Source organism: Phyllobates terribilis, unplaced genomic scaffold (genome assembly GCF_046119375.1).
Source record: "Phyllobates terribilis strain yellow unplaced genomic scaffold, ASM4611937v1 Scaffold_2__4_contigs__length_985480577, whole genome shotgun sequence".
NCBI lineage: Eukaryota > Metazoa > Chordata > Amphibia > Anura > Dendrobatidae > Phyllobates > Phyllobates terribilis.
In genome coordinates, this window is record NW_027362762.1 from 262633701 (window position 1) to 262648227 (window position 14527).

A 14527-nucleotide genomic window follows, 5' to 3' on the forward strand; every position below is an offset into this window, starting at 1 on the left:
AGGTCTTGTGGTCAAATGAGACTAAAATAGAATTTTTTGGTATCAACTCCACTTGCCGTGCTTGGAGAGAAAAGGATGAATACAATACCAAGAGCTCCTTGTCATGGGTGTGTCAAATGTGAGACAGTTGCCCTGCAGTGGGTTGCAGAAGATCTCTTTGTTTAGCATTACGGACACTTTCTTAGATCTGTCTCACTCTAGGACCGTGCGGCTACCTCCTTCCTGCTAATTGACACCCAGGCCTGGGTGTTTAAATACTTTCTGTTTGCTACAGGGAGGTGCCGTTGATATTCACATGTTCCATTGTGAAGGCTTGGAGCTATTGCTGTCTGCTTACATCCTCTCGGAAGTTAGGAGGTCGTGTGGTGTAATCTCTCTGAAGTCGTCTCAAGCTAAGTTACTTTCCCCCGTGTTCGTCCCCCTTGTTGTCTTTAGTTGTTAGTGGGAACTGACTAGTGCTCATCCCCCCTTCCCTATCTAGGGCCAAGCTCTAGGGAAACACAGGGGACAGGTTTCTGTGCGGCGATTTGGGAGGAACCAATATAGGGATGATAGGGGAGACAGGGTGATACCAGATCAGCCTAGGAGGTCTCCACTCCCCCTTTCCCTAGTGTCTGGGCTCCCTTTCCCTCTACCCTTCGTGTTGCACTTAGTCTTTCCCACACCTTGCGTGACACACCGTCCCAACTGTGAAGCATGGTGGGGGATACATCATATATTTGGAGCGCTTTTCTGCAAAGGGGACAGGACGATTGCACTGTATTGAAGGGAGGATGGATGGGGTCACGTCTCGCAAGAATTTGGCCAACAACCTCCATTCGCTCAGTAAGAGCATTGAAGATGGGTTGTGGCTGGTTCTTCCAGCATGACAATGCCCCAAAACACACAGCCAGGGCAACTAAGGAGTAGAGATGAGCGTTGTTCTACTCGAACTGTTCGCCAATCTCAAATTCGAGCTGTTTTGGGCGGTGTTCGAGCCGTTCGGCGAACACGAACAATTTGAGAAAAATTCGGCTGTTCGAGGTTATGTTCGATAACTGTTCGTGCACCAAAATCATAACTGGATTTTTTCTCAGTAATGATGAAAATTAATGTTAATACGCAGTTTGAGTGTACAGCGGGGTGGGGGGAGGGGCAGGGGATGGATCTCTGCAGGAACAATGAAGATCTCCATTTTTTTTTTCTCTTTCCCGCATTTACAGTGGGGAGGTGCAATCTGTCAGCCTATCAGCAGCGCACACACGGAGCGAAGTGCTTTTTTTCACACAAGCAAGGGCATGTGTCATTGGCAGTGTATGTCACATGTCCTTGCCCTATAAGACCAAGCCATTTTCCCCGTCGCCACCATTTTCTCACTGCTGCAGCTGCGTGTTAGACGGCACCGCTGTTGCTGTGTGCGCTATACCTTGTTAATTTCAAGCCAATTTTCGCACAAATCTACAGATAGCTTGGGAGTAGGGAATAGTTGTGATTGCAGTCCTTTTAAGGACTAGGTTACAGCATTTCCTACGACTTTTATCAGGCAGGTCTGTGCTCTTAAATAGATAGATTGTGGGAGTAAAGACTAATTGTAATTGGAGTCCTTCTCAGGACTAGGTTACATCAGTTCCTATCAGTTTTTGCCAGGCAGGTCTGTGCCAGTGCTGTGCAAGTTTTTTTCACAGCATTTGGCTGAATCTAGCAAAGCTAATCCTTTTTGGCCTATTGCAGAGTGTGTTAGTCAGTGGAGTAGCCTATCTGTGTTGCAAGATATACCACCTGTGTATAGAATACCAATTTTTTTACTGCACCTAGTGAAGTAAAATCTTTTGGGCATAGCATCATTCTATTAGTCCATCTATACTGACCTCCATCAGGTTGCAAATTGAATATAATTTTTTTCTGCATCTAGCTCTGAAAAAATATTGGGATTCTAGCTGTGTGTGGGACTTGTTGTATTAGTCCATCTATACTGACCTCCATCAGGTTGCAAACTGCATATATTTTTTCTTCATCTACCTCTGAAAAAATATTGGGCTTCTAGCTGTGTGTGGGACTTGTTCTATTAATCCATCTATACAGACCTCCATCAGGTTGCAAACTGAATATATTTTTTTCTGCATCTACCTCTGAAAAAATATTGGGCTTCTAGCTGTGTGTGGGACTTGTTGTATTAGTCCATCTATACTGACCTCCATCAGGTTGCAAACTGAATATATTTTTTTCTGCATCTACCTCTGAAAAAATATTGGGCTTCTAGCTGTGTGTGGGACTTGTTGTATTAGACCATCTATACAGACCTCCATCAGGTTGCAAACTGAATATATTTTTTTCTGCATCTACCTCTGAAAAAATATTGGGCTTCTAGCTGTGTGTGGGACTTGTTGTATTAGTCCATCTATACTGACCTCCATCAGGTTGCAAACTGAATATATTTTTTTCTGCATCTACCTCTGAAAAAATATTGGGCTTCTAGCTGTGTGTGGGGCTTGTTCTATTAATCCATCTATACAGACCTCCATCAGGTTGCAAACTGAATATATTTTTTTCTGCATCTACCTCTGAAAAAAATATTGGGCTTCTAGCTGTGTCTGGGACTTGTTCTATTAATCCATCTATACAGACCTCCATCAGGTTGCAAACTGAATATATTTTTTTCTGCATCTACCTCTGAAAAAATATTGGGCTTCTAGCTGTGTGTGGGACTTGTTTTATTAGTCCATCTATACTGACCTCCATCAGGTTGCAAACTGAATATATTTTTTTCTGCATCTACCTCTGAAAAAATAATGGGCTTCTAGCTGTGTGTGGGACTTGTTGTATTAGTCCATCTATACTGACCTCCATCAGGTTGCAAACTGAATATATTTTTTTCTGCATCTACCTCTGAAAAAATATTGGGCTTCTAGCTGTGTGTGGGACTTGTTCTATTAATCCATCTATACAGACCTCCATCAGGTTGCAAACTGAATATATTTTTTTCTGCATCTACCTCTGAAAAAATATTGGGCTTCTAGCTGTGTGTGGGACTTGTTCTAGTAATCCATCTATACAGACCTCCATCAGGTTGCAAACTAAATATATTTTTTTCTGCATCTACCTCTGAAAAAATATTGGGCTTCTAGCTGTGTGTGGGACTTGTTGTATTAGTCCATCTATACTGACCTCCATCAGGTTGCAAACTGAATATAATTTTTTCTGCATCTACCTCTGAAAAAATATTGGGCTTCTAGCTGTGTGTGGGACTTGTTGTATTAGTCCATCTATACTGACCTCCATCAGGTTGCAAACTGAATATATTTTTTTCTGCATCTACCTCTGAAAAAATATTGGGCTTCTAGCTGTGTGTGGGACTTGTTCTATTAATCCATCTATACAGACCTCCATCAGGTTGCAAACTGAATATAGTTTTTTCTGCATCTACCTCTGAAAAAATATTGGGCTTCTAGCTGTGTGTGGGACTTGTTCTATTAATCCATCTATACAGACCTCCATCAGGTTGCAAACTGAATATATTTTTTTCTGCATCTACCTCTGAAAAAATATTTGGCCTTCTAGCAGTGTGTGGGACTTTCTCTATTAGTCCATCTATACTGACCTCCATCGGGTTGAAAATTAAAAATAATTTTCATCTGCATCTAGCTCTGAAAAAATATTTGGCCTTCTAGCAGTGTGTGGGACTTTCTCTATTAGTCCATCTATACTGACCTCCATCAGGTTGCAAATTAAAAATAATTTTTATCTGCATCTAGCTCTGAAAAAATATTTGGCCTTCTAGCAGTGTGTGGGACTTTCTCTATTAGTCCATCTATACTGACCTCCATCAGGTTGCAAATTGAATATAATTTTTTTCTGCATCTAACCCAGCCAATAGTTTTGGCCTAATACCACAGTTTGGCCACTCAGCTCTGCTCGGTTCCCATCCATTGTTTTTTTGTGCAAACAACTCCAGAGTTGTTAATTAGTTAACCACCAAAATGAGTGGAAAAAGGCCTGCTGCTGGTGGAAAGGGGAATAGGCGTGTTGGGAAGGGGAAAAAAGGTTGTGTCCGTGGGGTAGGTGTTAAAGCAACAGTAACATCTGCAGAAGAAAGACCATCTTCCAGCCAAACCAAAATGTCTACTTCTTTTAGCGGACAATGTGATAAGATCCCTTTCTTACGGCCACGCCAATCGCTACAAATTCCAGATGAGGCACAAAAACAGCAGGTGCTTCAACGGATATCAAGTGCTCCTTTAAGTGGGCTCTCCTCCACATCAACTTCAACATCACAAATACTCCAGTCCTCAAAGGTGTCACCCCAATCGCACTTGCTTCCTCACAGCTCCCAAATCTCCAGCTGCCTGTCTGAGTATGAGGTAGAACAGATGGTTGAGTCTGCAGAGCTGTTTACTCATACTATAGCCTGGGAATCAGAGGTCGACTCCAGCGCTTCTGTGAATCCAGACGAGGAAATGATCTGCACTGATGCCCAGAATCTTTATGAGTCGGATCCAGGACCAGACGCAGAAGGTTCTGACCATAATGTAGACCCTCATTCCCAAACTGTAACTCCTGTTGGTGGAGACAATGAGGAAGATGATGATAAGACTCAAATACCTGATTGGAGCGACAACTTTAGTTTTTTGTCAGGGCAGGAACAGGTTGGCTCTGAGGACGACGGGTGTGACAACGCACAGGGTGATGATGATGAGGTTGGAGATCCCAGTTACTGTCAACCCACAGTCAGCCAAGAGATGAGGTCAGCAGAGGAGGTGGAGGAAGATGCTAGTGACGACGAGGTCAGGTTGCGCCTTCCTGGACAGAGACGTAGTACTGGAAGCACGTCAACAACTACATCCTCAAACACAACTCTGCCTCTCACCACAAGTCGTGGTGGCTCTTCAGGTCGCATGGGTGCTAAGCCTTGCATAGCCTGGGCATTTTTTCAGATCGATAAAGATGACCCAACTCGTGTTATCTGTAACATTTGTCAGCAAAAGCTAAGTAAAGGCCAAAAAATACATAGTTTGAGTACTTCATGCATGAACCGGCACATGGACATGAAGCATAAGTTGCAGTGGGAAGCTCAGTGTGCTACAATGCGGCCTAGCCGGCCGGACCAACCACCGTCTGCCATATCTTGTGCATCCGCGGCCTCTTCATCCTCTGTGACTGGGGGGACAGCAGTCACACATGTTTTTGGACGCAGACCTGCCACCTCTTTACCCGCAACAGCCAGTGTGATTGGCAGGTCATCATTTTCTTTGGAGGTGGTAACACCAGCTGGTGTTGAGCGCTGTCCAACATCGATAGCACCACCTTTGGATCAAGGCAACCTAACATGTCCGCCTGCATCTTCCTCACAGACCGGCAGTTTGCCGGGGACACCCTTATCAACCCCATCTAAGCACAATAGCCAGCCCTCGGTCCCTCAGATGTGGACAAGTAAAAGACCATTTCCTCCTAGCCATGAGAAAGCTAAGAGGTTGAATTTCACCATCTGCAAGCTCTTGGCTACAGAAATGCTGCCTTTCCGCCTGGTGGACACAGAGGATTTTCGAGACCTTATGTCCGTCGCAGTGCCCCAGTACCAGATGCCCAGTCAGCACTACTTCTCAAAGAAAGGTGTGCCTGCGCTACACCAGCATGTCGCACACAACATCACCGCTTCTTTGAGAAACTCTGTGTGTGACAGGGTGCATTTCACCACAGACACTTGGACGAGTAGGCATGGACAGGGGCGTTACATGTCGCTGACTGGGCACTGGGTAACTATGGTGACAGCAGGACAAGGGGCTGCTGTCCAAGTCTTGCCGCCCCCACGAGTTGTGCGTCAATCCTCTTTATCTCAAAGTTCCTCCACTGCTTCTGCCTCCTCAACCTCCTCTCGGTCTTCCACCTGCACCCAAAGCCTGTCTGGTCATGCCACAAGCTTTCTAACTGCGCAGAAGGGATCCTGCACTCCTCCTTACTATGCTGGCAGTAGGGCTCAACGTCATCAGGCGGTTTTTACATTGAAATGTCTGGGAAATGTGAGTCACACAGCTGAGGAGTTGTGGTCAGCTCTGGAGAACCAATTTCATGAATGGTTGTCTCTACTGCACCTGAAACCAGGGAAGGCCGTGTGCGACAATGCTGCAAACCTGGGTGCGGCCCTTCGCCGGGGCGATGTCACACACGTGCCTTGTATGGCTCACGTGTTGAACCTGGTTGTCCAGCAATTTTTAGCCCACTATCCCAGACTAGATGGCCTTCTGCAGAGGGCACGGTCGCTGTGTGCTCACTTCCGCCGTTCGCATCCCGCAGCTCAGCGACTTACATCTCTACAGAAGTCGTTGGGCCTGCCACTTCACCGGCTAAAATGCGATGTGCCTACCCGGTGGAATTCAACTCTGCACATGTTGCAGCGACTGTGGCAGCACCGACAAGCCCTGGTGCAATACGTTCTGACGTATAGCCTGGGCCAACGAGATCCAGAGGTGGGGCAAATCACGCTGGAGGAGTGGTCTCAGATCAGGGACCTATGCACCCTTCTGCACAGTTTTGAAATGGCGACGAAGATGTTTAGTGCTGACGATGCCATTATCAGCATGACTATTCCGGTGATTTACATGCTGGAGCACATGTTAAACAGAATTCGGAGTCAGGTGGTGGCACAAGAGGAGGTGGAGGAAGTAGAGGAGGAGGAGTTGTATGCGGAAGGGCTAACATCTGCAAGGTCCAGACGGTCGGCAGCACCAAGGCGGCAGGCATGTGAGGGTGGGGGAGATGGTTTTACCAGGGCGCATGGTAGCAGCCAAACTAGTGAGGAAGGTGCAGGAGCCCAGGAAGAAGTGGAGGAGGAAGTGATGGAAGACTCATCAGATGAGGGACACTTTGATCACATTTCTGTTGTGCGAGGTTGGGGGGAGAGGACAGAGGAAGGAAGCATGATTGTTACCTCGCCACCAACACAACAGGGACTTGGTGCTCCTGGATGCGCAACACACATGAGTGCCTTCTTGCTGCACTACCTGCAACATGACCCTCGAATTGTGAGAATTAGAAATAATCCTGACTACTGGGTTGCCACACTGTTAGATCCCCGGTACAAAAGTAAATTTGCAGAAATTATTCCTGCCATAGAAAGGGATGCACGCATGCAGGAGTATCAGCAGAGACTGTTGCAGAATCTTACATGTGCTTTTCCACAAAATACCAGTGGTGCACGTAGTGAATCTCACAGTTCCAACTTGCCAACCGTGGGACCGTCAAGTGTTCAGCACTCAAACCGTAACAGAACCACAGTATCTGCTGGTAACATCAATTTTGCGGAATCATTTCACCACTTTTTTAGCCCATCCTTTGCAAGGCCACAGGAGACAAGAAGTCTGACACATAGTCAACGCCTAGAGACGATGGTACAGGAGTATCTCCAAGTAAACATTGAAGCCATGACTGTGTCACTGGACCCTTGCTCTTTTTGGGCTTCCAATCTGGATAAATGGCCGGAGCTAGCCACTTACGCCTTGGAGATCTTGTCATGCCCCGCAGCCAGCGTTCTGTCTGAACGTGTGTTCAGCGCTGCTGGTGGTGTGCTGACAGATAAGCGCACGCGGCTCTCCACTGATAATGTAGACAGACTCACGTTCATAAAGATGAACAAATCATGGATCCGAAACGACTTTTCTACCCCTGTGTCATCCTGGGGAGAGTAAAAGCTTGATGATTGGTTAAAATCACCCTACCAACCGTTTTAAGCTTTCAAATTACTAATCATGTTTATCTGTATCTTGGCTGGAAAATAATTTGGGCTTTGTAGCAGTGTGCAGCACTGATCCTATTAGGCCATCTATACTAAAGCTTCACCAGATTTAAAATTAATAATAATTTTTAGCTGCATCTAGCCCGGAAAATAATTTTGGGGCTCCGAGATGCGCAAGACACATAAGTGCCTTCTTGCTGCACTACCTGCAGCATGACCCTCATATTGTCAGAATTCGAAGTAATCATGACTACTGGGTTGCCACACTCTTAGATCCCCCAAACTTTTCGATCAACCTTTTCATTTTAATAAAGACCAAAAAAATGGTCATTTTTGAAATTATAAGCATTAGCAGGTTGTTAGAAACTGAAATCAAACAGTTTTCAACTCAAAACTTTATTCTAGGTGATGTTACATTTTCACATAGGACCCCTTGTTCGAAAGGAGCTTCTGAACTCTCTCGTCCATTGAATTTGTCAGGTTTTGGATGGTTTCTGCTTCAATTGTTTTGCATGAGGACAGAATACCCTCCCAGAGCTGTTGCTTAGATTTGAACTGCCTCCCGCCATCATAGACACTCCTTTTAATGATGCTCCAGAGGTTCTGAATGGGGTAGAGGTCAGAGGAGCATGGGGGTCACACCATAAGTTTGTCCCCTTTTATGCCCATATCAGCCAGAGATGCAGATGTTTTATGTGCAGCATGAGATGGTGCATTATCATGCAGAAAAATGATCTTGCTGTGAAATACACGGTTCTTCTTCTTGAACCATGGCAGGAAGTGCTGTTTGAGAAAATCCACATACATTATGGAGTTCATCTTTAGCGCCTTCAGGGATCCTAAAGGGGCCGACAATCTCTCTCCCCATGATTCCAGCCCAAAACATTACTCCACCTCCTCCTTGTTGGCGCTGTAGCCGTGTTTGCGTGGGGTGTCCATCAACCAGCCATCCTCCACTCCATCCATCTGGACCATCGAGCGCTGCACGGCACTCATCCGTGAACAAAACAGTTTTGAAATCAGTCTTCATGTAATGTTTGGCCCACTGGAGCCGTTTCTGCTTGTGTGAAGTGGATAGAGGAGGTCGACAGGATGGCGTATGCACAGCTGCAAACCTCTGAAGGACCCTGCATCTTGTTGTTCGGGGGACGTTGGAGGCACAAGCAGCTTCAAAAACTTGTCTGCTGCTATGACAAGGCTTTTTTGCCGCTGCTCTTTCAACCTGACGTAATTGCCTGTAGGAAAGAGTCCTCAATTTGCCCTTATCAGCACGCACACGTGTGTACTGTGAATCAGCTACATACTTCTTGATTGCCAAGACACTTCATCCTGATCATCGCACAATGTTGATTGTAGTCATGCCTTGACCTAAACACTCCACAATTTGTTGCTTCTCAGCAGCCGACACATCCTTTTTCTTTCCCATTTTGGCAGAAAATGTAGGCTGCTTAATAATGTGAGAGAGCCTTCTTAAGTAGTCTTGCCTTTCATTGGACACACCTGCCAAACTAATTAGCACAGGTGTCTGCAATTGCTTACAGTGATATAAAGAGCCCTGACACACATCACCATCAATGAGTTTAACTGACAAACAAACAAATTCTTCCCTTATCACTCCTAAACACTTTTTGCATAATAATTTTGAACACAGTGTACATGTGCTTTTCCACAAAACACCAGTGGTTCACGTAGTGAATCTTACAGTTCTAACTTGCCAACCGTGGTCTGTATGGAGTTGTTCAATAAAGGGCCCAAAATTAAGATAACATAGATGGGAGAGGTCTCTATGAATAGGAATTCCTAAGTATTTGATACCCTGTGAGGGCCAGGCAAAGGTAAAGTTGGACTTGATGGAATCCTATATGGATTTGGGGAGGGAGACATCGAGGGCCTCAGATTTCGCTGCATTGATTTTAAAATTTGACCATGTAACAAAGTGATCTATTTCAGCCATAACAGCATGGATGGATATATGTGATTGAGTGATATATACTAGGACATCATCAGCAAATAGAGAGCACTTGTACTCAGTGCCTCCCACCTCAATCCACCTAATATTGGGGTTATGGCGAATTGATGAGAGCAGGTGCTCCGTCACTAGGATGTATAAGAGAGGGGACAGAGAACATCCCTGCCTTGTCCCATTGGTGATTGTGAAAGGTGATGAAAATGTTCTGACGCGCCCCCTGAACCTTGGGACACCCGGAGCCGGACCCTTTTTGGTGGATGCTGGTGGTTGTAGTCTCCGTGGCGGCAACCCGGTTCCGTGGCTCAGGGCGGTCAAACCAGTGGCGGAACTATTTATGTGGTTTTGATGTTTAAATGTCCGACTACGCCACCCGTGGATTGCGGTCAGAGTGAACCGCCGCTCCAGGGCAGACCGCTGAGGCTGGTGTTGTGGGTGCAGCAGAGCGTAGCATAACTCCCCACGGGAGGAGTATAGCCTCAGGGCAGTGTATGCGGAGGATGGGGGTGATGGTGCAGGGCAGCAGCAGTAATGACACGAAGTCAGTGATGCAGTCCAGGGCCTTTACTCACAGTTCTTATTATCCAGACCACGTCTGCAGGTAACGGCTGCCCACGTCGTACTGTGCTCACCAGGTGAGGGGCTCAGACAACTCCCAGATAACTTTGGAGTGCTTCACAGGACCCCCTTTGTGTGTCCTTTGTCTGGCCTTTCTTACCAACACTTCTGTCCGGCTGCCTCGGGCCTCCTCTTGGTAAACTTGGCGCCAGTTTCCCTGTCCCTATGTGGTGCCTTCCTAGCGGGTGTAGCGAGGGGCTGCGCCACATAAAATGTCACAGCCTCCTGTTTCTAGCTGAGGGTCGTTTCCTGCCTCCACTAGTTTCGAGGACCGGTCTCCCCCTTTGGCCTGACCCCTCCACGCACGTGGATTCGGGCGTGCGGTGGCGACTCGCCCGTCCGCACCCCTGAGATCCCTTCGTTCCTCGTTCCTGGAGCCTTCTCCGCTCCTCTTCCTTCCTTCTCCCTCTTCCAGGCCTGGGCCTCTGTTACTAGGCCCGCCTCCGGAGCAGAGCTCATGCAGAGCCCCTGCTCCCTGCCACTTCTGCTCAGACTTCTCTGCACTGAACTAAGATGGTGCCCACCTTTTATACTCCCTTCTCAATGCACCCAGGAACTGCTTCCTCCCTGCTCCTGCACTACAGGGTTCCCCTTCCTCAGTGTTCCCTCCCCCCACTCCAGCCAGGGACAGGGACTGTCGTGCCCATCTCAGGGGCATATTGGTCGCCCTGCCCCACGGCAATGTGGTGTAATGCATGCAGGTGTCGGGTCCTGATCCACACTACATCCTTACCTGAGAGTGAGATATCACACCTCTGGGTGAGGTGCAATACCTCTGTAGCAACCGAGCCCTCAGGGTGCTACAGTTCCATTTATCTTCAGCCTAGGTGACGCATTGCGATACAGGGCCGTGATTTTGGCTATAAAAGGGTCCCCTAGACCCCTACCCCAAGCTTTTTAAGAGAATCCTATATGGCGTGCCAGGAGACTCTATGGAATGCTTTCTCAGCATCCAACGAGAGTATCTAATTACAAATTTTTAACTGCATCTAGCCCAGGAAATACTTTGTGCCTAGTATCAGGGTCTGCTAGTCAGCGGATTATCCCGGCTGTTAAGCAAGCTACACCACCTGTAGTTTGGACACTTCATTTTTTCAAAGGAAATGCTTCGGGACCACGGGATACTCAGTGAAGAGCATCAGGAGGCACCCCAAGGCATAGGGGCTGGGACTGGCAGTAGGATGCCTTGCGGTGGACAGCCGAGCTCGATCCTTATAAAAGCTTTTTAACTGCAGCAGCTTTAGTGGACGCTACTGGAGCTGGAATTACGCGGCTGCTGGCATGAGACTTGCCCTCCAATAGATCCTTGTAAATGGATTTAAAGGGTATTTATTCAAATTAGAGAGACAATTTAAATTAAAAAGCTTAGAGCTGCCTCCACCACAGGGGGGCTCGCTCGACCCACCAGCGGACAGGCACCAGTATTGGGAGAGGGGGGCTGGCCGTCAGGGTTCACCGCGGCTCTGGCACAAACCCAGCGACACGGAGGTGGCACGGGCAGGAGCGGACTGAACGTGTCGGTTTCGCACTTTTTGGATTTTAGAAGGGCATGACATGCCTATATCTGTGTCTCCCCCTCCTTTTACTCCTCCACCTCTTTTCTTTTCGCATGACTATATGTACTTGTCACTTTTCCATGTGTTAGTTGTGTCTTCTGAGCAGTTTGTCAGCTTTTGGACACCTTTGAAGGTGTTTCCTATGTGTTTCTATGTGTTTTTGTTTGCCTGCCATTGGTTTTAACGGTGTTCGAAGGTGTTCGACGAACAGTTCGGCGAACACACGGGTGTTCGACGAACCGAACCGAACTTGAACACTACGGGGGTGGCTCAACACTACTAAGGAGTGACTCCATAAGAAGCATTTCAAGGTCCTGGAGTGGCCTACACAGTTTCCAGACCCAATAGAAAATCTTTGGAAGGAGCTAAATCTCAATGTTGCCCAGTGACAGCCCCAAAACTTGAGAAATCTGGAAAAGATCTGTATGGACGAGTGGGTCAAAATCCCTGCTGCAGTGTGGGCAAACTTGATCAAAAACTACAGGAAACGTCTGACCTCTGTAATTGCAAAGTAAGGTTTCCTTACCAAATATTTTGTTCAGTTTTTCTAAAAAGAAAAATGTCTAATTTGTGCAAAATTTATCATCAAGCCTAATGCACTGTTATACATTTGATGCATTTTAAATCTAATCTTAAAACACCTATGGTAGTTTCAGTTTACTCTGGATATATCTGTCCTTTTATGAGTGCAACTGCCTCATAGAGATTAAAAAGTATGTATCTCTAGTATATCTAACAGTTTTGCAATTAGGTGTAGGAAGATACTTTAAATCCAGCATTAGATTGTGGTAGGTTAGTCCTATTACTTTTTTAATAGTCTGATATTTTTTTTTAATATTCTTGGGAGTATGGGTGGAGAAGACAAGCATAGAGTTTTGTGCTTCCCTGCTGGAACTTTTTACTTTCCTTTTATTAGTTGTTAGTTTTTATGAATATACTACTGTACTGTTCTTTCTAAACACTTTTAAGTAAGGTGCTGGAGTTGAGTAATGGATCATGTGGACATTTCAGAAAAATATTCAGGGAAACATTTTTCTGTCCGGTAATGCTTTTGAAGAATATTATAGTCAGCCTTGCCTCAGCCTAATATGGTGAAAGTTATTTTGTTTTACAGCTTAATCAATGTACAATATATGATACATTCTCAGAGATGTAATTATGACCCACCAATATGGTAATCTGCTGCTCTTTAAACTCATTATTTTCACTAATATCAAATTATGGCTCTTGTTTCTTTACTTTAAAAACTAGCCGAGATTTTCCAGTCATAAAGCATAATACATGAAACTTTTAATTGAACAACATTTGTGCATATGTCACCTCAATTAAGTCTCCTAGAACTAACAATACCACAGAAAACTACAGAAAAGGCAATCCTTAATGAAATAGGTAGTTTCCAGAGGTATATAGATGTGTCATAAGTAGAATGGGGTTCTAAATACTGATGAACAGACACACTCAACATTAAAGTGGAACATAAGCATTCCAAACATATAAGGATTTTATTAAGATTAAGTAACATTGATGTAAATCAGTTAAGTGTTTTTTGCGTAAGTGGAGAACCACTGACATTTGCATGAGGCCTAAGGTTGATTTTATAATCCTGTAAATCACGAACCGTTCTTGCATCAGAAGAACTGGCCTGACCGCTGGATTCCCCAACCTGACCATACTGCTTCATTTATGGCTTATATGGCATATATGAATCAGTTAGCTCAGGTCGGGAGACCCAGCAATTGGGCCGGGTCTTCTGATGTGAGAATGGTCTCTGTTTCATGGATTTGTGAAACTAGCCTTTTTCGTATTTTTCCCCAGTACAATCTCCTTTATATACCATTGTAACTTGCCAGTACTTGCCAGTCCTAGCTTAAAAATGTGTTTTCCTTGGGCACAGTATATAATTCATGCTGGATGTGAATTCTGTGTTCTCTGGTGCTCATACCATCTCTAGCTCTCATGTATTAGTAGAGCTTTTTTTCCTCTACTGATTTCTACTTCAACAGTCTAAAAAGAATCTTTGTGCTGAATGGAAATTATCACAGCTGCCTGGTGTGTGTGCTCTCCTCTTTCTAAATTCATACATTGCCTATGTAATCTCTCCATCCCCCCCTTTGATTCTGTTGTGCTTTTCTCTATTTCATCATTTCAGGGCTTGTTCACACAGACATATTTTCAGTCTGAGTGCTGTCTATAGAAAAAAACAAATTATAGGTTTTTTCAGACTATAAGATGCACTCTTCTCCTCCAAAATGTGTGGGGGGAGCTGCAGCGGCAGAGGAGCGGGGTACAGGAGGCAGCGCTGGAGCAGATGGGAGGTGAGTAGAATCCTTTATATTTTTTTGTGCAGCGTGATAGGGATGGAGGTGCTATGCATATCAGGATGAGGGGTGCCATGCATACCAGAATGAGGGGTGCCATGCATACCGGGATGAGGGATGCCATGCATACCAGGATGAGCTGTGCCATGCATACCAGGATGAGGGATGAGGGGTGCCATGCATACCAGGATCAGGGATGAGGGGTGCCATGCATACCAGGATGAGGGATGAGGGGTGCCATGCATACCAGGATCAGGGATGAGGGGTGCCATGCATACCAGGATGAGGGGTACCATGCATACTAGGATTAGTGGTGCCAAACATACTAGGATGAGGGGTGCCATGCATACCAGGATCAGGGGTG